The sequence below is a fragment of the Notamacropus eugenii genome, chromosome 6, assembly GCF_028372415.1.
Source record: "Notamacropus eugenii isolate mMacEug1 chromosome 6, mMacEug1.pri_v2, whole genome shotgun sequence".
Taxonomy (NCBI): domain Eukaryota; kingdom Metazoa; phylum Chordata; class Mammalia; order Diprotodontia; family Macropodidae; genus Notamacropus; species Notamacropus eugenii.
The window spans coordinates 311,828,156-311,851,611 of record NC_092877.1 but is presented as its reverse complement, the minus strand read 5'-3'; the positions used below and the strand labels follow the sequence as shown (position 1 = coordinate 311,851,611).

Here is a 23,456-nt window from a genome sequence, read left to right as displayed (position 1 = left end):
AATTAATTAATTAATGAAAAATAGAGAAGTAGAAGAAAATTTGGCAAAAGAGAATCAAGAGATAATTTGGAAAACAAAGACATTCTACATGAGTCCAAATGACTGAAACTGAAAACGGGATTACAGAGATAATTTAAGATCATGGGTATCCCAGAAATACATGATGAAGTAAAAAACTCAAATATAATCTTGAAGGAGAGAGTGTAATCAAACTGCCCATAAGTTTTCAAATCAAATGGAAAGGCTTGATATAATCTGAGATTGTTAATGTAGAAAAATCTCATGCTTGAAACTCCAGGATATGTATTTGTTAAATGTGAGAATTTTTATGTCAAATAAAAATGATTTATACATACGTTTATTCACCCTATAATATATTAAGTTCCTTAGGGGCAAATGTTGTATGTCCTTTTCATCTTTAGATCATTTTCATTACACGTAACAAGCACTTAACAGGCATTTGTTGAAACAAATACTCTTTAAAGTCATTTGATTTCATAGCTAGATTAGATTTTGGATATCATCTAGTCTATTGATCAATGTTCACTCCCTTCTGAAGAAAATGAAGCCCAGAAAAGAGGTATGGACCTGTGCAAAGTTGTACACTGAACTACTTACAAACTTAGGACAAGAACCTAAGTACCATGATTCCCCTAAAAATCCCATGAAGGAATCAAGACAAGAAAAATGAATGCTAAAGATTTTAAGTTACTTACCTCAAGGTCATAAAATGGTTAGAATTAATGTCTCCTTGCCTTGTATTCTTCATAGGTACACTTTTTTATCCACTTAATCTCTAAAACAGTTCTAGGTTCCTTGAGGGGTAAAAAGGGAACCATATACTTCTTTGTATGTTCCTATTATAGGATGAATATCTACTAACTCTGCTGCATGCACTGGGCTAATTATTTTCCTTAAAATTTGAGACATGAAGAAGACTGAAGGTTCTGACTGTTTGCCATTACTTTCAAATCTCCTCAGTAAAAAAAAAAAAAAAAAAAAAAAAAAAGGTGACTCCTCTCTGATGCCTAGGTGGCAGACCATCATGGGTAACTGAAAGGAATGAAGGCTATGCTAAGATGAATCAATGCAAAATGTCATTAGTACATGACGTTATTGAATATCTTTCCCTGACATAGTTAACTAAATTTCCTTCAGTTAACTCTTGAATAACCTATTAGTACCTCATTTCATTCTAATAATAAAACTAAACAAATAGGAATCCAGCCTTAGTCAAGCATGCCCACAACAGCTCACCAGCAGTTATCACAACATTTTATTCTTATTGCCAATTCACTGCATAAAAAAAGACTTAAACTCTATGTTTATGTCAGGTTTTTCAGTTTAAAAAATGAGGGTAGGAGGGGGTGGAGCCAAGATGGCAGAGAAGAAAGACACACATATGCAGGGTCTCCCCACACAGCCCATAAAATACCTGTAGAGAGGGACTCTCAACAAATTCTGGAGCAGCAGAAGTGGAGAACAACAGACTGGAGGAGATTTCCAGCCCAGGGTGACCTGAAAGACCCATGGGAAATGACGGTTGCACCAGACTCAGAGCAGAGCCCAGCGCAGCCTTGGCTGTGAGGCTCGTGAACAGCCCTTGGGGGCGGAATCTCCAGTCACAGAATCCCCAGTCCCAGTAGCAGCGGTTCCCAGATCCCTCAACCCACAGGTGCCAAAGATCAGTGATGGGGTATTTTCAGCTGGCAAGGAAGGGAGAAGGGCCTTCCCATAGCTCTGGCAGCAGGCAGTGGCCACAGAGGCTGCACAGCAGCCCGTTCAGATGGCTCCACTTTTGGAGCATAAAAACCCCTGGGGGCACTGAAGAGCTGAGTCTTACCTCAGCTCTGAGTGGAGGCCCTGGCTTAGTTGGTCTTTATCTCACACTGAATGGTGGCACTGCCAATCCAGCTTCCCTGAAAATCAGCCCCCAGTGCTGACTTAGTGGAACTGGAGGCCAGGTGGCTGTGGAGAGGTAACTGCTAAGATTCTGGGCACAAGAATCTCTCTCTGCATCCAGACCAGTACACGCTTGATTGTGCCACCTTGGAAGAACTGAGATCTCACAGATTCCCGGAGTATATCCTACTCTTGACAAAGGACCCAAAAGTCAAGTAACTGGTTGGAGAAAATGCCCAAAAAAGGGAAAAAAATAAGACTATAGAAAGTTACTTTCTTGGTGAACACATATTTTCTCCCATCCTTTCAGATGAGGAAGAACAATGCTTATCATCAGGGAAAGACATAAACATCAAGGCTTCTATATCCCAAACATCCAAAATAAATATTCAATGGGCTCAGGTCATGGAAGAGCTCAAAAAGGATTTTGAAAATCAAGTAAGAGAGGTGGAGGAAAAATTGGGAAGAGAAATGAGAGAGATGCAAGAAAAGCATGAAAAGCGAGTCAATACCTTGCTAAAGGAGACCCAAAAAATGCTGAAGAAAGTAACACCTTCAAAAATAGGCTAACTCAATTGGAAAAAGAGGTTCAAAAAGCCAATAAGGAGAAGAATGCTTTCAAAAGCAGAATTAACCAAATGGAAAAGGAGGTTCAAAAGCTCACTGAAGAAAACAGTTCTTTAAAAATCAGAATGGAACAGATGGAGGCTAATGACTTTATGAGAAACTAAGAAATCACAAAACAAAACCAAAACAATGAAAAAATGGAAGATAATGTGAAATATCTTATTGGGAAAACAACTAACCTGGAAAATAGATCCAGGAGAGACAATTTAAAAATTATGGGACTACCTGAAAGCCATGAACAAAAAAAGAGCCTAGATATCATCTTTCATGAAATTATCAAGGAAAACTGCCCTGAGATTCTAGAACCAGAGGGCAAAATAAATATTAAAAGAATCCACTGATCACCTCCTGAAAGAGATCCAAAAAGAGAAACTCCTAGGAACATTGTGGCCAAATTCCAGAGTTCCCTGGTCAAGGAGAAAATATTGTAAGCAGTTAGAAAGAAACACTTCAAGTATTGTGGAAATACAATCAGGATAACACAAGATCTAGCAGCTTCTACATTAAGGGATCAAAGGGCATGGAATAGGATATTCCAGAAATCAAAGGAACTAGGACTAAAACCAAGAATCACCTACCCAGCAAAACTGAGTATAATACTTCAGGGGATAAATTGGTCTTTCAATGAAATAGAGGACTTTCACGCATTCTTGATGAAAAGACCAGAGCTGAAAAGAAAATTTGACTTTGAAACACAAGAATGAAGAGAAGCATGAAAAGGTAAACAGCAAAGAGAAGTCATAAGGGACTTACTAAAGTTAAACTGTTTACATTCCTACATGGAAAGACAATATTTGTAACTCTTGTAATAACTTTTTTCAGTATCTCGGTAGTTGGTGGGATTACACACACACACACACACACACACACACAGAAAGCACAAAGTGAATTGAATAGGATGGGATCATATCTTAAAATAATGAAATTAAGCAGTGAGAGAGAAATATATTGGGAGGAGAAAGGGAGAAATGGAATGGGGCAAATTATCTCTCATAAAAGAAGCAAGTAAAAGACTTTTCAGTGGAGGGAAAAACTCTCATCACATTTAACTAAAGGAAGGAATAAAATGCACACTCATTTTGGTATGAAAACCTATCTTACAATACAAGATAGTGGGGGAGAAGGGGATAAGCAGGGTGGGGGGATAATGGAAGGGAGGGCAGTGGGAGGAGGGAGCAATTTTGGGGAGGAATAGGATCAAAAAAGAGAATAGAAGAAACGGGGGGCAGGATAGGATGGAGGGAAATATAGTTAGTCTTACATAACACGACTATTATGGAAGTCATTTGCAAAACTACACAGATATGGCCTATGTTGAATTGCTTGCCTTCCCAAAGGGAATGGGTGGGGAGGAAGGGATGAAGAGAAGTTGGAACTCAAAGTTTTAGGAACAACTGTTGAGTATTGTTCTTGCTACTATGAAATAAAAAATACAGGTAATGGGGTACAGAAATTTATTTTGCCCTTCAGGACAAAAGAGAAGATGGGGATAAGGGAAGGGAGGGATGTTAGAAGGAAGGACAGATTGGTAATAGGGGTAATTAGAATGCTCGGTGTTTTGGGGTGGGGGGAGGGGAGAAATGGGGAGAAAACTTGGAACCCAAAATTTTGTGGAAATGAATGTTGAAAACTTAAATAAATAAATTTTTAAAAAATGAGGGTAGGAATACATCATCTCTGAGGCCTCTTCTGGCTTTATGCATCTGTGAGTTAATCTGTTACAAATTCCATAAATTTGCTTAGTAAACCAAAGATATTATAGATGACACTGATTTACATTCAAATGTTCAGATCTCCAAAATATGATAAGAGTTATATATTCAACATGCTTCCAGGACATGAAAGCTTTTAAGAAGTAATTTTAAAATGTCAATAATAGTAAAAAACCTAAATAGTTAAGGATCTTAATCATCACAATATCATTACTATGCCATTCAACGGGCAATTTTGCAACAAGATGGGGCGTGACTCACTTCTCTTTATTAAAAGACCTCAATTAACACATCATCTGGAAACGACAATGAGCTGATGTCATTTTTTATAAATTCTGTGGAGAAGTTAGCATTTAAATGTCCATATTTTGTTAGTTTCTTGTGCTACTCACATAGAAAATTTTTGAGGTAAATGTTTGGTGAGTTGTTTTTGCAACATGTAACAAAAATTTTGTGTGTTTATCTTCACGTGTGTATATATGCATATAAGAGAAACTATGGTATGGTGGATCAAGAATCAGTCTTGGAGTTAGGAATATCTGCATTAAAGTCCTACATCTGACACATCCTACCTTTGCGACCCTGGAGGCAAGTCACTAAATGACTCTGTGCTGACCGGGCAAATGAGTTCCTCTTCTATAACAAGGGAGGAAGTTTCCATACTGGTAATTCCTTATAATCATGAAATAATTTTGGAGAATACTTGCATTTTTCATATTTCTGTCACATATAATACACATCTATTCACACATGAATATCTAGGCCAGTGAATTTTCTACCAAGCTGGGAAATTATTAACAATGGGTCCAGTGGTAGGTTACATGTTTCAGAGAGAAGGCACTCTATCTCTTGCTTCTGGGCATTTTCTCTATTAGTCCTCCATGTGTGGAATGTTTTACCTCTTTATTTCCACCTGCTATCTTCCCTGGCTTCCTTTACATCTCATCTGAAACCCTGTCTTCTATAGGAAGCCTTTTCCAACTCTTCTTAATTCTAGCATCTTCCCTCTTTTAATTATTTCCTCTTTATCTTGTTTATAGTTTGTTTCTACAGATTTGTTTCCTTGTTGTCTCTCCCATTAGATTATGAGCTCCTTGAGAGGGGGAATTGTCTTTTGTCTCTTTCTGCAAGTCAAGCACTTAGCAAAATACTTGGCATATAGTAGGGGCCTAATAAATGTTTAATGACTGGATAACTGGCATGTCTATTGACATGTCTAACTTAGGAAATGTTCATCAACAGATATTCCACAGGGTGATTTTTTTTCTCTTTGTTTTGTCTACAGTGACAAAGTGCTGACTCTTGAGTAAATGCTCTTAAGATTCTTATGTAAGGTCCTTCCAAGTCTCCTAAATTATGTAGAGGTTACAATCTATATCACTAGAGGAATTGCCCAAAATGATATTATCAAAGGTTCTTGAAGGAATGAATTAAAATAATAATAAACTACACCAAGACATAAACATACTAATTTTCCTTGTACTCTGATGGCAGAATTTTTTTGGAACAGTTTGCTTTGTAGAAGGAGAAGGGATCATGGAATGTCCCTGTCACCAAAGATTCAAAACTGTGGGGGACCCAAAGAGCAAAGAGGTGTAGGATGGGTATAGTCTCAAACATATATTAAACTTTATGGACTATTAGCAATTATTTACTGCAGTAAGAAGTGGCATAAAATATATAATTCCAGTAATATATGAAGTAGGTTGTTCATATAGTGACAGCACAGGACAACAGATGGAGAGCAAGATGACACACTGGTTCCTACAGAATGGTACAAGAACTGCACACAGGCCCCCACGGAGGACATATGAAGGACAGAGAAATAACTCACAGAGGAAAAGTGTGCTAGTTGGGTTTTGATGTGAGAATAACCACACTGATATGATCAGAGATTCACCCAATCATCAAAAGATTGAAATATTGTTTTATCTGTAATATTAGTATATTTCATATATTCTTCCTCATATTTTATTCTCCAGCATAATCTTGGCATAAAGAACATTGTGTCATAATTGATAACTGATCAGACTTAAAATCAGGGAAACGTGGGTTCAACTCTGGCTTGGGAAATAAAAAAGATGCCTGACTACGGACAGATAACCTCTAAAGCTTCAGCAAATCTACATGAGCAGGGATTGGCTGTGTCTGTTGGGGGTGGGTGCTGGGGTTGAGTTTCGCACTGGAAGCTCCCTACATTCATGAAATCACACTTCTGCTGGGGATTGGAGGTGGGATGGAAAATTTTTTGCTTAGTCTAATTGTTTGTGTTATTTGTCAATTTTTACTTTATTCAGACACATTTTCATAAAGTTTGATGTATACACCAAACTAAAATGTTCTGAATTCTAAAGTATAAAATCCCCTTTTTATCTTGCTCCTCAATTCCTCTCTGGGGCATTTGTGCTCTTACCTAATCCCTACTCTGAGGATGGTAAAGTTGCAGCTTTATTACTTCGGTGCTGAAATAATTGAATTCACAGAGGAGTTTGGAGAATGGTGGTGTTTCATGAAGTTAATTTGATTTTTATTCAATCTTATTCCAATAAAATTGTTCAGACAAATAAAGTAAATCATGGTCAGCACAATGACCATACGATAGTCTCTTATTTTCATTGTAGAAATGACTCTTTTAAAACCACTCTGTGGTTCAGCTGCCTGTAGCCGTTGCTTTAAAAATGGCATAATAGTCTTGAACAATTTGCAAATTGCACTAGCTCTAGTTCTCCTCTCATTGTGGCACTGTAGGAGGTTCATTTACACAAGTGTCTGTCCAGCATATTAGTCTAACTTCAGTAGATCTTCCTACAGAAGTCTGTATTACATTGCAACCACTGACCTGGTTTAGCTCCATTTTTCCCCTTATTTTAAATTAGAAAGAATAAATCATTTTAAAAATGGCACAATATAGTTGAAATGCAACAAAAACAAAAACTTCAATAGTAAAGTAGGAGAAATGGATTTGGGCATGTTTGAAACTGGTTTTCTTCAGAATATTTTAGTTCTTTGTTCAAATTAAATGGATGGGGTTCCTTAAAGATTTGCTATACTGTATCAGTAGTTTTGTGAAATGTAAAATATTATAGATCATGGATAGGCCATCCTTCTAAAACCATAAATAAATATACTGATGCTGATTTGCAACAAGAAGCTGTAGGAATGAGGATAAAAGCTACTTAACATTAGAAATCAGACAATATGTTTGCTTATTACATTAATTAACTTAATCATTAAATAATCTCCTTTATATACTCACTTTACCATGTATTATTGTACATAATTACATTTTATTTCATTCTTGAACACTTATTTTTTTCTAATTTTCTGTTCTTATGCACATGCTTACATATTTGAATATCTGTATCTATCATTGAAAATTAAAATAAAATGTATACTTTAAAAATGAAAAAGAAAAGAAGGTTTAGAACATAGGACAAATAATATTATATACTTCAGAGAAACTTTTTTTTGCTAAGTACAAATCATTAACAATAGAAACAAACCCATGTAAATGAGATATTCAAAAAACTTGCTTAGAATCTTAGGTTGATGTTGTTGTGTTCCTCCTTCATTTTTGAAAAAGACCATGACATCAGTGAAATGATGACATGACTTGCACACTTGTTTTGAGTGAGGGAGGGCTGTACAAAGTTACTAGCCTCACTTTCTCCTCCTCAGCCATCTGGATCCAATGACCAGATATTCATCAGGAAGATTGCAGAAGGCCCAGGATGCAGTGAGGGACCTTGGCTTTTTCAGATACTCACTTAGAGGGAGGTAATGCCCATTGAGTGAATAGGCCTCTTTAAGAAGCAGTCAGAGAATGGCCCTTTTAATGAGCAAAAGAAAAAATAGTTAAATGAAGCTGGGAGGGAAAGAGAAACTGTTACTATTGATAATCACTCTAAGCCAGCCATTAAGTAGAATTTGGGCATTGACAATGAAAAGCATTTTCACTAGAGACCCCTCCATGGACTTTGACTGAAACTGAAGCTTAGAGAGTCAAATGACCACTGCATGTGCACCCACAAATGTCCAAGGACAAAAAGTGCGAGTCTTTCAGAGTCTTCAGGTGTAGCTGAAGATGGGTATTTTGTAATTTTGCTTATTCAGAATAGTTCAGAGAAAAAGAAAATATTCCTTGGAATAGACAAAACAGGTGAAAGAAAGAAGGTATTAAAAAAAAAAAAAGCTCTATTTTCCTCTTGGAGCACTACTCATAATTCTTATTTGCAAGCCTGGAATTGATTCATATCAGTACATTAGAAGAGAGGAGTTCTCTTTAAGACAAAATGCACCAACACCATTACCAATGTATCCAATTACAGCACGATTATATCTAATAATAAAGAGAAAGACAAATATAGCAACATTTGGGGCTCGGGGACCCATGGGCTCGAGGTCACGTGTGGCCCTCTAGGGTTGCGGCCTTTTGACTGAGTCCAAGTTTTACAGAACAAATCCTTTTATTAAGGGGGTTTATTCTGTGAAGCCTGGATTCAATCAAAGGGTCATCCTTGAGGAACTAGACAGTCCTGTATAGCCTTGAGGTCGCAGGTTCCCCACTTCTGATAATGCTTCCTTTAATTTTCAATCCATTCATGTGATTTGGGTTTGACATCAGAAAAGACATCTGAGAGCAGCACCAGACCCATGATGGCGGCCAGCAGGAGGCTGATGAAGGAGCTGGAAGAAATCCGCAAGTGTGGGATGAAAAACTTCCGTAACATCCAGGTTGATGAAGCTAATTTATTGACTTGGCAAGGACTCATCGTTCCCGACAACCCTCCGTATGACAAGGGAGCCTTCAGAACTGAAATCAACTTCCCAGCAGAGTATCCATTCAAACCACCTAAGATCACTTTTAAAACAAAGATTTACCACCCTAACATCGATGAAAAAGGGCAGGTCTGTCTGCCAGTAATTAGTGCTGAAAACTGGAAGCCAGCCACCAAAACTGACCAAGTCATCCAGTCCCTCATAGCACTGGTGAATGACCCCCAGCCTGAGCACCCTCTTCGGGCTGACCTATCTGAAGAGTACTCTAAGGACCGTAAAAAATTCTGTAAGAATGCTGAAGAGTTTATAAAGAAATATGGAGAAAAGTGACTTGTGAACTAAATCTTCCGTGATTGATTCCAACCAGGGTGAGCAGAGATCCAGAGCAGTGCATTTCCAACCAGGAACTCTTTGGGAAATTGACAGGGGCGACCTCCTGGCGTTAACTTGTGGCATTTACTAACTTTCTACAGTTTTCTTAATCAAAAGTGGTCTAGGTAAACCTGTAAAGAAAGGATTAAAAATTTAAGATGTTCTAGTTCTGATTTCTTTGTTTTAAAAATCACTGCTTCAATCTAAAAAAAAAAAAGACATCTGAAGAAAACTTCATTAGATGTCTTCTTCAGACATCATGAGACAGTCTGGGATTCTTTAAATAACAAAAATCTTTTTTTTTTCAAGACTGGACCACAAAGTATTGTCAAGCAATTTACTTAGAATGGTTTCCATGGTGCATCTTCAAGAAGGAATACCAAGATCTCTTGAATACCTAATATTACAAATAATGTGAATGATGAATAAATACAGTATTTAATGAGCTGTGCCAGGCACTGGACATGCAGAGACAACAAATGGAGAGTCTCTGCCCTCAAGGCACTCACCTTCTTTAATGGAGGATACAACACACAGTCAAAATAGTAAATACAAGATACATATGAAATCAATGCAAAGTAATTGGGAAGGGGTATTAACAGCTCAGAGAAATAGGAAAAGGCCTCATGTGAGATGGGGAACTTGCATTTTTCCTTGAGTTAAGCTATGAGTTCCAAGAAATGGAGGTAAGGAGGGAGAGTTTGTGCATGGGGAACAATTTGTGCAAAAAGACACAAAGATGGAATGTGGAAAAACAAGCAGTTCAATTTTGCTGGAAGGTAGAGTATCTTGAGAAGTGGGTGAAAGGGAGTTTATGGAGGCCTTAGACACTGGACTAGGAAATTAGTACAGAAAGAGAAGTAAAACCTAAGGAATCCAATGAGGTTAAAATGGAAAAGATTTGTGATGATGTGATACAAAGCCAAGAAATAAAATTGTGTTTAGTTAAAATTGGCCTCCACCAAATTTCTTATAGTTGATGAAAAGCATATGTAGAACACTTATGGGCATTGGGTGCGTGCCAAAGAAAGTTTGAATACAATGCTGCCAAGGGACACTGGCTTTAGTAAGACAAATTCAATTGGCTGTGCACTCAGTCAATAAACATTTGTTGAGCCTACTATGTGCCAGGCACTGTGCCGAATCCTGGGAATACAAAAGAGGCAAAGACAATTCCTGCTGTCAAAGGGTTCACAATTTAATGGGGGAGACAACAGGCAAACGAGTCCATATAAACAAGCTACATACATGATATGGAGGAACCAAAAGAGAGAAGGCTCTAGTGAGAGTAAAAATGGGGCTTCCAATAGAACATGGGATTTTAGCTGGCACTTCAAGGAAGTCAAGAGAGCCAGTAGATGGGGATGAGAAGGAACATTTCAGGCATACAGGATTGTGAGAAAAAATGCCCAGGGCTAAGAGATGGAGGGTCCAGTTCCTGGAACAGCAAGAAGGTCAGTATCACTGGATCAAAGAGTACATGGTAAGGGATAAAGTGAGGATCCTCTCATGTTTGCAGCAGGTCAAGAGTTCATCCAATTAAAAAGCTTATCTGGCTGTCCCAGAGTTAAGTATGGAAAAGTACAAAGTGTCCACTTTGCCCACGTTCTTCTAAGGACATTGTTTTGGTTCAGTTTCAGTTTAGGTATCAAGCTCTTCATCATCCCATTGGGGGTTTCTTGGCAAAAGGTTCTAGAATGCTTTGCCATTTCCTTCTCTAGCTTATTTTATAGATGAGGAAACTGAGGCAAACAGGGTTAAGAGACTTGCCCAGGGTCACAGGCTAGTAAATATTTGAGGCCAGATTTGGATGCAGTCTTCCTGGCTCCAGGTCCAGCACTTTATCCACTGTACTGCCTAGCTGACCTTCAGTGGGCATTAGGACCACTTAACCTAAGTGACTCCATATTCGAGTCCTTTTATTATAAATGTAATATCAAACAATAACATCAAAACTAACCATGACATCACCAATATAAAATTTAACAATTATTAGAGATGTACACAAGGAGCGACCTATGGAATCCACCTAACTGATTACTGACCATTCTGGGAATTATTTAGGAAGATTCCTTCATCTATTATAGAAGACATAAGACAAAGTAGCAAAGAACTACTGTTCCATGCAATCATTACAAATCCCAACATTCCATTTGGATCACTTATATTCATGGCACCAAAGAAGACTAGAAGGCTACAGACTGCATCGACTAGCAGAATTTGAAAGAAAGACCTGAGGTTGTTGAGTATACCGTGCCAAGAGTTCAAGATGCTTTGAGATGTCTGTGAGGCATGCAGGGTTTCTCAGTGATAGTCTTTATGGTATAGCTACAAGGGATGGAGAAGGGACTAGGAATTTAGATAGCACTGATCATGTGCCAGGCGCTATGCTAAGACCTTTGCAATTTTATCTTATTTGAGCCTCACAAATATGAGCAAACAGTGGTCAAGTGACTTTTTCAGGTTATACAGTTAGCAAATATCTGAGGCTGAATTTTATCTCAGGTCTTTTGACTTCAGGCCAATCACTCTACTTGTGCGGCTTAGCTTCTTCCATCAGTCAGTTAACAAGCAATTATTAAGCACTTATTGTGCGCTGTTATAGCTTGTGATAAATGCTAGGGGCACAAAAAAAAAGACAAAAAAATAGTCCCTGATCTCAAGAAGTATACCTTCCCATATGGGAAATCATATGTAAATAATGTTACATACAAGATATATAAAGAAAAGTAGAAGATAATATGAGAAGATAGGGCCCTGGAAGTGAAGGATACTGAGAAACATCTTCTATAGAAGGTGGAACATGAGCTGAATCTTGATGGAAGTGAGGCAAACTAAGAGGCAGAGGTGAGGAGACAGAGCATTCTAAGTACAAGGGAAAGTCAGTACAAAAATATGGAGACAGGAGATGGCGTGTCACATTCAAAGACCTTCAAGCAGGCCAGTGTAGCTTAATCTCAGAGTACATGAGACATTGTAAGGTATAAGATGACTAGAATGGTAGAAAGAAGCCTTAGGTTAGAAAGTTAACTTTAGATTAAGAAGAACAGAAGATCTTCTATTTGAATCTGTATGTAATGCAAAGCTATGGAGCTCCTGGAGCACAAGGGTCACATGGGGAGAAAAATCCCTTTGGCAGCTGAGTGAGGGAAAGGCTTGGGGCAGGGGACATCAGGGAGAAGGAGAGGAGAAGCGAAAAGGTCTTGGAGCAGGGCTCTGGCTGATTAATGGAAAGGGTGACATAAACTGCAGATGCTGTGAAAGTACAATTGCCACAATTTGACAATGGATTAGATCTGTGAGAGGAGCAAGAGGGAGGAGTTAAGGGTGTCCCACGTTGTAAGTGTGGATGACTGAGAAGACGGTGGTGCCTTCCACAGTAATAAGAAACTTCTGAAGAGGGGAAAGTTTGGGGAGAAAGAAAATGAGATCAGTTTTGTTGCTGCTGTTTTTAGTTTTCAAAATTCCCTTTTATAAGGTTTTGAGTTCCACATTTTTTCTCTCACCCTCCCTCCTCTCTCTCCTCCCCAAGATGGCAAGAAATCTGATATAGGCTACACATGTACAATCCTGTTAGACATATTTCCACGTTAGTCATATTGTCAAGGAAGAATCAGAACAAAAGGGAAAAACCATGAGAAAGAAAAAAAAGAAACGAAAGTAGTAGGCTTTGATCTACATTCAGACTTCATAGTTCTTTCTCTGGAGGTGGATAGCATTTTCCATCATGAGTCTTTTGGAATTGTCTTAGACCATAGTATTGCTGAGAAGAGTTAAATCCAGAAGTGGGGAATCTGTGGCCTTGGGGTCACAAGTGGCCCTCTAAGTCCTCAAGTGCAGCCCTTTGACTGAATCCAAACTTCACAGAACATATCCCCTTTATGAAAGAATGTGTTCTACAAAACTTGGACTCAGTCGAAAGCCCACACCGAAAAACTTAGAAGACCACATGAGACTTCAAGGCAGCAGGTTTCCCAACCCCCCACCCTAGATTTATCAAGGTTGATCATCACACAGTGTTGCTTTTACTGTTACAGTGTTCTTCTGGTTCTGCTCACTTCATTTAGCATCTGTTCATGTAAGCCTTTCCAGGTTTTTCTGAAATCTGCCTGCTCATCATTTCTTATAGCACAATAATATTCCATTACATTCATATACTACAACTTGTTCAGTCATTCCCCAACTGATGGGCACCTCTTCAATTTCCAGTTCTTTGCTACCACAAAAAGAGCTGTTATAGATATTTTGTACTTGTGGGTCCTTTTCCCTTATTTTATGAAAAATGAGATCTGCTTTGGACACGCTGAATTTGAAATGACCATGGGGCATGCAAATTCATTGAAAAGGTTACACTTTTTTTTACTTGTCTTCTATGGATATAAATACGCTGTGGCAATATGTGCATGTGGTATGCCCTGTATGTAATTCAGAACTTTAGTCATTGCAGGAACCTGTCATGTGACACTGCAGCACGACTCTTCAACTATGGTCCAGGAGCCAAATCTGGCCTAGCACTTGTTTCCATATGGCCTGTAAGCTAAGAATTTTTTAAAACCAAAGTGTATTACACACTTAATATATGCAGAGCACCATGCTAGGCAAAATATTTTTTAAATAGACACCATGGAACAAATGATAATCAAACGTATTAAAATATGCATACTGTACAATTCAGTTAATTGACACTTTATAACTTCTCTGAGTAGAAAATAATCAGGTATTAGTAAAGAGAAAAATAACAGTGATGAAGACATTTTCTATTCAATTTACTGTCAGCTTTTAAAACCAGTCATTAAGTGAATTTTGTATAAGATAAATGCTTTCAAGTTAGTAATATAAAATACCTGCTCTTCACACTTTACTGATCCATGTCCATCAGTAGCTGATATAAATCCCTACTCATTAAATGCAAGCAGTTTATCATACAATTGTATCTACAATATGCATGTGCAATCAAGGAAGCCTCCATTGGCGAGTGATGGCACCATCAAGGGCTTGGCAAAAAAGTTCATCTCAGCAGATTAGAGATCTGTCTGTCACCAAGAGGATTCACTGTTAATTTTACATACTTCAAAGTATGCTAGATTCACATCTGAACTTGAGAAAATAACACTTTTTAAATTCCTCTTAATGCTATAAAATAAATGAATAATCTGTTCCTCAAGGAAATTATTAATCTATATATAAGACCCCCTGCATAAATTGAGCTGTCAAACACCAAGTATAGTCTTAGAGGGCAAAGATAATATCAAAGGACATCCAATTTCTAAATACTCTGCACATCAACACTCATTTCCCACCTATATGACCTGCCATTCAAAGTGAACATAAAACCAAAAACTTAATTCAAATGGTGAAGAACAGTATTACACTAGGGATGTGATAGTTATGGTTGAGAAGGTGTTTTCATTACACTCCCTGATTTCAAACATTTAAAATTTTCTGAACAAATTAACTTTTTCCCAGATAGTTCTAATGAATATTTGTGAAAGTTATTAAAAATATTGATTGATAATAAACTAAACATCCATGGGGAAAGGAAAAGCTTGCACTATTCTTAGCTAGCATCCAGATATCCATTGGTGAAATACATTTACTTAAAAAATATGAGATATAATTCAACCTGTATATTGATTAAACACATATGATAATAATTTTATTTTATTTATGTAACTTCATAGTTGCCATGAATTCTACATATGTTGTCTCCCCTGATCCTCCAACAACCCTGCAAGCTAGGATAAAATATAGACTCTTCTATTTGTCATTATGGTGCTTCCCATGCTGGTTCTGGTCTACTATTCCAAGCTTCATATACCTTGCCCTCCCCTCCCCCCATGCATTCTATGTTCCAGACCAAACAGTTGATTTGTTCTTGGCACATGAAGTTCCACTTCCTGTTTTATTTCTTTGGCACAAACTGTCTGCCAAGCCCAGACAGCATTCCCTCCTTCCCTTCACTCCTTACAATCTCTATCCCCTTTCAAGGGGCTCTGGAAGATCTCCACCTGTTTTTTTCAGTACTCTAAGGTTTCACATTCACTTTTATCATGTTCAAGAACAGTTTAGTTGGTTATTATATACCTTTTTCCATCTAATCATCACAAGTAAAGAATCTGGGGATATGTTTGTCTTCCAATGTTGTTGGCACGCTTTCTTCAGAAAATTTGGGTTTGATTTCACAGCCTTAGTCATGAAATCACCATGGCTAGGTATTTTTCCTACCACTAGATTATAACAATAAGTATAAAAATGTTGGGATAAGTAAGCAGACCTCTGGATGCAGAACTGTGGCGATTTAGTCTTTAAATAAAAACTGGATCTCATAACATCAGGTCATCAAAGGGACTGTAGAAGTAATTTATGCCAAACCAATCATTTTACAAATAATCACTCAGGTCCAATTAGGGAAAGTGACTTACCCCATGCAATGGTAAATGGCCCACTTACTGTCAAGGCACCATTATCTTCCCAGTAATCCTGGCTAGCAACTTATCTCCTCATTCAGGACTAACCTCACAGATCCAATCTATTGCCCAATCCTGTGGTTTTTATAATCACAGCATCTCTTGTATAAGTCCCTTTATCTCCACTTACGTAGCCATGACTCTCATTCATGGCCTCATTGGCTCTTGCCTGTACTATATAATTATTACCTGTATCAGGTTTCTCTTCACTCCAAACCTTCCTTCCTTTGGCTGACAAAATGATTTTTATCAATGAAGATTTGACTAATCCCGATCTAAACGCCCCTGACCCTTCCACTTCTCATTAAATTCCAGTAGCACCAGTCACCTCCAGGATCAAATACAAACTTCTGTCTAACATTTAAAACTTCACAAGCCAGTCTTGTCCTGCCTTTCCAGTCTTACTCTACTCTATGTACTATACAAGTCAGTTATACTGGTCAAAAAATGTTGCTCCTTGCTCAGTACACTCATCTGTCTCTATTTCTGTACTCTCCTCCACAATTACAGTGCTCTCTTTCCTCATTTCTACCTCTTAGTTCCTCTGACTTCTTTCAAGACTGAGCTCAAATCTCACTTACCACACTTTCTGCAGAAGGCCTTTCCTGGTTCTCTAGCTACTAGTGGCTTCCCTGCTAAGATCATCTCTCTCTCTCTCTCTCCCCCTCTCTCGACACTATATATATATGTATATGTATATGTATACATATATATGCGTACAAACATGAGAGATAGAGAAAAGGAGGAGGAGAAGGAAAACATTGACAAGACATGGACCATATATTAAAATAAAGAAATCATGAGTTCTTGGTGAATAAAGTGGTCTTAACAAGATGACAAATAGAAAGATATACACAGCATGCCATGCATTTACATGTAGGTATATGTATCTATGCATGTATTTCTTTTCAGAAGTCTGAGTGCTCTTAAACTATGGGTTGTGACCTGATATGAGGGTATGACACACAGTTGAACAAGTGCTAAAATGTAAATAGTATTAAAGAGGATTTAAGCTAAAAGTGGCTGAGGAGAGGGATGTAACCAGATATCTCTACCCAGCTGCACAACATAAAGGTTAGCAGCTACAGAAAGAAGACAGAATAGCAAAAGAGATGCCCAGCAATTTATGGGAAACAAAGTCTAAGACAGGAGCTATCAATAAACATGACCACAGATGTTTATATACAAATTATGGGTAATGAACAAGGTAAATTAATGAATCCAGCACAAGAAAGAAAATTTGAACTCACAGTTATTACTGAGAGTTTGGGGAGTGTAATTCAGGTCTAGAATTTGGTTCTGGATGTATATGCCTTATGCAAAAAGGAATGAAATAGATTAAGGAGAGAGAAACAAGGGTAGCATTGTACATCAAGAAAACACATGGTAGTCAGGAAACCCAAGAAACAGAGGGGATTTCTGCTTTCTAGAGCAGAGAAGCTTTGGTAGAAAATAAGCAGTTGAAGGATAGAAGTAATATTGTCATGGGAATATACTACAGACTGCTTGGACAGGAGAAAATAGGGGAGTTCAGGAAAAAAATGCAAAAGCTTGACACAAGTAGAAGTAGTAGTAGAAGACTTAAATGGACATCCACTAACAGTGCCTGGCATATTAATGAATGCTTAATAAATTCCTTTTTTCTATTCATATAGTCATCTGAAAATATTCTCTCTCTCATACACACACACACACACACACACACACACAAACACAAACACAATATCATAGAACTAAAATTCCATAGAAATCAGTTCAAGAAGCATGGAAATTTCTCAAGAATCTACAGATGTGAAGAAAAGCAATTTTTATGAGAACGATAGGCAGATTTAGGTTCATTTTAGTAAAAAATGCCCTAAGTCTTAGAGTTATACAAATTAGGATGGATTGCTTCAGGACAAAGTGGCTTCACTCTCTAAAGACTATCTTACAAAGACTGTCTAGCCATTTGGGGCCATTTTCAAAGAAGAACGATTTGGCTAAATGTCCTCTAGGACTTCATTCAGTTCTGTGATGCTGTGATGCCATTAATCTATGACTGACCCTCATGGATGCTTGGATACCCTAGCTCCCTGATGTTATTGCAGAGTAGTCATTCTCACAAATGGGAGAACATCCTTTGCTTTCATTTTGAGTTAGAAGTTGTAATGAACTTTTTCTATAGGCCATGATAAGATTGGGTCAAATAGTACTAGTTATATACACTTAAAATGCTTCATAGTATATAGCCATTTTTACTTTTGATCCATTGGAGGAAAAAAATACACCATGTTCCCAGTTCTGACAACTGAGTTGCAAATGTGTCTTTCAACCCTAATCCATGTGTAATTTGGGGACTCCTTGTATAAAGAATTCAGGTACTCTACTAAAGTTATAATAAGGAATGCAGATGAATCAAATTATGAACCATGCATTATATGGAAAATTATGCAAAGGGGAAAGCAAAGGAAACTGCTTTTTTTCTAAAAGAAGAGGGATGTTATCTTGAATTATATTTTTAACGCTTCTTGAGGAGGTACAAAGACAATTTAGTAGCTACTGACTTCAATACAATGCCCTAGAGACATTTTGCATGGAAGAGCCATTGTTTAAGGACTATGTGACTTGTGTTCATATTCTAACTGAAGTTGATCAAAGAAAGTAAGCTGTGAGCAGAGTATGTATGTATGGGCACCCCCATACACATGCATACATGCATGATAAGAGACAAGTATTTCCCTGTGTCAAGAGAAAGAAAATCATTTGACAACTTGAAATTTTATGCAAACCCTCACTTTTCTGAACTCTTAAAATGAGAGGAAAAAAAGGAAATGCCATTTTCAAAGATTGCTGCAGGCCACAGGAGCTTGAATCCAAATGAGAAGCATTGATATGTATGTCAGCATCCATTGCAGCAGCTCTTTCTTTGATACAAAATCACCTGACTTATCTAATTTCCAACTAGAATCCATTAACAGTTAACAGCAGTTTAAGATTCCAGTTCATATTTCTATTCATATAGTAGAAGTCATGAATAAGAGAGCCCAAGGATGTCACCCATTTACTGATGCATAGGTAGGGGGAAAATTTCTAGTTACTTTTGATCCCCTATTATGAGTTTTTGTGTAACTGAATATGCAATGCATTTTATATAAGGTACCTACGTCTGGTGTGCTGTTATCTCTATTGCAATATTGCAGGAAAGTGTTATACAGACATGAACCATGCTTCCAAATGAAGGGAGTTAGCCTGGAAGAGTGGAAAGAACACTGAGTTTAATATTTTAAAAATCAGACATCAGGACCTGGCTCTGATTAGGACCACTGATCCTTGTCAATTGCAGTTTCTTCATCTTTGCATTCCATATAATAACGTTTACACAATCTATTGTCAGAAACACACTTATTAATAATTTAAAATAAATATATTTTTAAAAAATTAATGAAATAAGTCTCATAATACATAAACTAGCTTGTGTTCATGTGTTTTGTACTTGTTAGAGCTGACATCTGCTCAAAGAGTGCATGAAGACATCTGAAGTAATAGTCAGCTCATTCTTTCCTTCCCTAGATAGATTTTGCCTCTAAGTACTCAGGAGTACAATAGTGAAGCCTCTGGTTTCAGGGAGGAAACTTGAGGCAATGCTCTAGTGATCATTCCCCCAACCAGGTAAACCAAATGAAACTTTAGCTTTTGACACAGTTCCTAAGTAAACCATCCCCACAGTAAGTCTACTTTTATCCCTATGGGGGTAAGTTGTCTATATGAGTGCTTGGGTGGCACAATCACAAGCCTCTCAAATCCCAACATCATCCATGTCAGGAGGGGGACAAACAGCACAGAATGACATAAAAGGCAGAGTGATATGGAGTAGGGAATCTATGTGCCCTGAAACTGTTATGACATCGGCATAACCCTGGCAAGAACTGTGAAGCTTTGGTGAGTTAAGCTCTGAATGAGTTAGCACTCCAACTAGCATGAAGAGATTGCTGTTGCGAATCTATGAAACAGATTAAGCAGCACAGGGTTGGAAGCTGATCCTAATGAGAACAGGAACAGTGATCAGTTTGACATGGACGACAGCAGACTGGGTCACCTTCCTTACTCTTCTGGTATGATAAGAAGGTAGAATTTTTAAGAATAAATTAAAAATACCAATCTCACATTTACTAGAAATGCTTTGATGAAAATGGAATTTACCACCAAAGTAGACAACTCAAGAGTGTACAAATGATAGTGTGAAGCTATTTATACATTTATGATAGAAATCATAACACAGTCGGAAACATCCTACTATTTATGGACAAGAACTTCAAATTGCTTTTTCCCAAAGGGATCCTCATTTCCAAATTATACAACTATCTATTGCAAATTAAAGCAGGACAACTATAAGAAATAATTATTAAACTCAGATTATATGAAATGAGAACTAAAATTAAGGAGTTACACATTTAAATCTGAGGAGGGAAGAGCTGAATAATTTGAAGGTTCTGAAAAATCTGTATTTAAAACAAAAATCCAGAGATGCTCCCTAAAAATGAAATAGCAAAAAACAAGGCACTGTTTCAAATGATTTTAAAAAGATGTATCTATGTTTTCTAAGTTTGTAAAGAATAAAGTGTACTTAAAATAGATAATCCCAAAAGAACATTACACACAACATAACAGTGTTAATTACAAGTAATTAAAAGTGTGGTCTCTTCCAGGGAGACAGTCTTTAGCCTCTATGGTTTTACCAACCCTTAAAAACTTATTATCATCATGGCTGAACAGAATTGAGAATGGACCAGAGGATCATAGACTTAGAACTTAAACCTTTTCATTTTACAGAGGAAGAAATGAACTCCGTGTAGTTAAGTGATTTGCCCAGGTTCATAAAGTGATTAAGTATCAGAGGTTGGGTCAGTACTGAGTCTAATTATCTGCACTTCCAGCACAGTGGAAAGTGGAAAACAATGTGTTTTCTTGGCTATTAAATCTAACAGAGTTCTAACAGAACACTGTATCATTTCCTTGATGTACAGGAATGAAATCAAGACATAGGCTTGGCCAACTTGGCCGGTTATCACTACTCAAATAATATGAGCTAGTATTTTTCAAAGGAACAAACTTCACTTTACAACAGATATATATATATATATATATATATATATATATATTGTTGGTTATACCATTGTTGACCAAAACCAAAAGTGGTTTATTGTGGGATTGACCTTACAAAACGGCTAATGCTAACAGCAAAATTAAAATTGGATTTATTAGGTTGATGAAGATTATTCAGCAAAGCAATAGAAACCATATATGGCTGCAAAAGATACAATTAGGTAGCTAGAATTACAAATCATAAGACTAATGTCTTTCGTAAATTAACATGACAAATCAATGTATTCTTTAAAGTTAATTCATTTATTTTTAGTTTTCAACATTCACTTTCATAAGTTTTCCCCTCCTACATCAAGACAGCATGCAATCTGATATAAGCTCTACATATACATTCCTATTAAACATATTTTCACATTAGTCATGCTGTATAGAAGAATTAGATCAAATGGGAGAAGCCATGAGAAAGAAAAAACAAAACAAAACAAAAAATAAAATAGTCTGTTTCATTCTGCATTCAGACTCCGTAGTTCTTTCTCTGGATGTGGATGGCATTGTCCATCATGAGTCCTTTAGAATTGTTTTAGTTCCTTGCATTGCTGAGAAGGGCTAAATCTATCAGTTATCACACACTGTGCCTGTTACTGTGTGTACAATGCTTTCCTGGTTCGACAAATCAATGCGTTACAAATTCAAACCTAAAACTATCCTTGAGAATTCAACATCAAAATGTTCTAAAAGTAGAGAATTGATATTATCTAATTGATAACTCTAATCAATAAAAATTGAGGAATAAAATTTTTAATAGATGTCTCCAGACAGACGACTCCAAATTGCAGGAAATGAAAAGCTTTCAAAATATAGAGAGTTAGGGGAAGAAATAAAAAAGATGTCAGAGGAAGTGAGGCACGTTATCCTTTTCATCCTGCCTGCTACTGCCGTTGCTCAGACATTTTTTTTAATTTCCAGAAAATGACAATATATTACAACACTATTTTTCAATTATAAAAAGTAGTCATTTCATTTAACTGTGAATCATCTATAGTAGAGTAGAACTGTAGTAATAATAGAGCTGAATCCTGCATTTTTGTTTTCAGAAAATTAAGGTTTTTTATGATAATGATGGAATATCAGGTCACTGTCAACTAAAATTACAAAAAGATCATTCTTAAGGAGCCCAGATTTATTGGCCAATGAGGATTTTGAAAGGAAATTAGAGAAAGTGTGCAATACAACACTACAAGGGGTAAAAATTTAGCATATACTAAATCCCCTGAAAGACACAATTATGACATGATTATGTAATATAATAGATGTTCTTCATAAAACGACAGATGAGTAATCATTGTACTACAACTTCCATATTCCAAATATCCTTGCACATTCAAATAATAAACTATGCTGAAGGCAGAGTATCACCACAATTAAAACTTGCCCATGATTACCCAGATCCATGTTGATGCATGTAACCAGCACATTTTGTTGTGAAGCAAAGTCTGGCTAGGAACCCATTCTTTCCTTATTCTCTTCTTTCAAAAGAAAAGGAAATGAAGAGATGCTTTCCAGAAAAAAAATTTTTCTCCCTTTGGGAAACCCAGAGATTTCATCTTGTTTTTGCTTTTCTCCTCTATACCACTTTTCATGTAGAGACAGGAGATTTTCTGAGGGGTCAATTATCTGGGCCGCTTGATCTGACTCTATCTTACTTTCCACTCATATCTCATACTTTAAGTTTCCATAGATCTCTCTGCTATTTTAGGAGCTTATCAATAGTTTTAATAAAGTCATCACCATAATATCACATGTAGAGTTCATAAAGCCTGCAGTTGGGAAGTCTAGCATTTTAAATATATATATGTGTGTGTGTGTGTGTGTGTGTGTGTGTGTGTGTGTGTGTAAATATAAAATTTACTTCATTAAATATTTCCTAATTGCACATAAAACAATTAACATTCATTTAAAAAAAAAAAAACATTGAGTTCCAAATGCTCTTCCCTCCCTCCTGACCCTACTTTCTCTTGAGAAGGCAAATGATTTGATATTGATTATACATGAAGTTATATTATGAAGTATTACAAAAAAAAAAAACCCTTTCATATTAGCCATGTTGAAAAACAGATAAAACACAAATAAAAACAAAGAAGTTTAAAAAGTATGCTTCAACCTATACTCAGAGCTCATCAGTTCTTTCCCTGGAGGTGGATATCATTTTTTATCATAGGTCCTTTGGAATTGTCTTGGATCATTGTCTTCATCAGAGCAGCTAAGTCTTTCACAGTTTAGCATCTTTACTATCTTGCTAATACTATGTACAATGTTCCTCTGGTTCTGCTTACTTAACTTGGCACTAGTTCACGTAAGTCTCCAAGGTATTTCTGAAGCCAGCCTGTTCATAATATCTTATAGAACAATAGTATTGTATCAAAATCATATACCACAATTTACTTAGTCATTCCCCAATTAATGGATGTGTGCCACCATAGTTCCATTTCTTTGCCACCATAAAAAGAGCTCCTAT

At 37.0% G+C, this 23,456-nt stretch overlaps 1 protein-coding gene and 1 pseudogene across 6 annotated transcripts in view; one reads left to right on the top strand and one right to left on the bottom strand.

The window, feature by feature from the left end:
- The window catches only part of SPAG16 (sperm associated antigen 16), a 1,246,090-nt gene that overhangs the window by 514,328 nt on the left and 708,306 nt on the right, over positions 1-23,456 (bottom strand). The gene's annotated exons all lie outside the window — the stretch shown is intronic.
- Positions 8,885-9,565, top strand: LOC140511616 (ubiquitin-conjugating enzyme E2 L3 pseudogene; annotated as a pseudogene).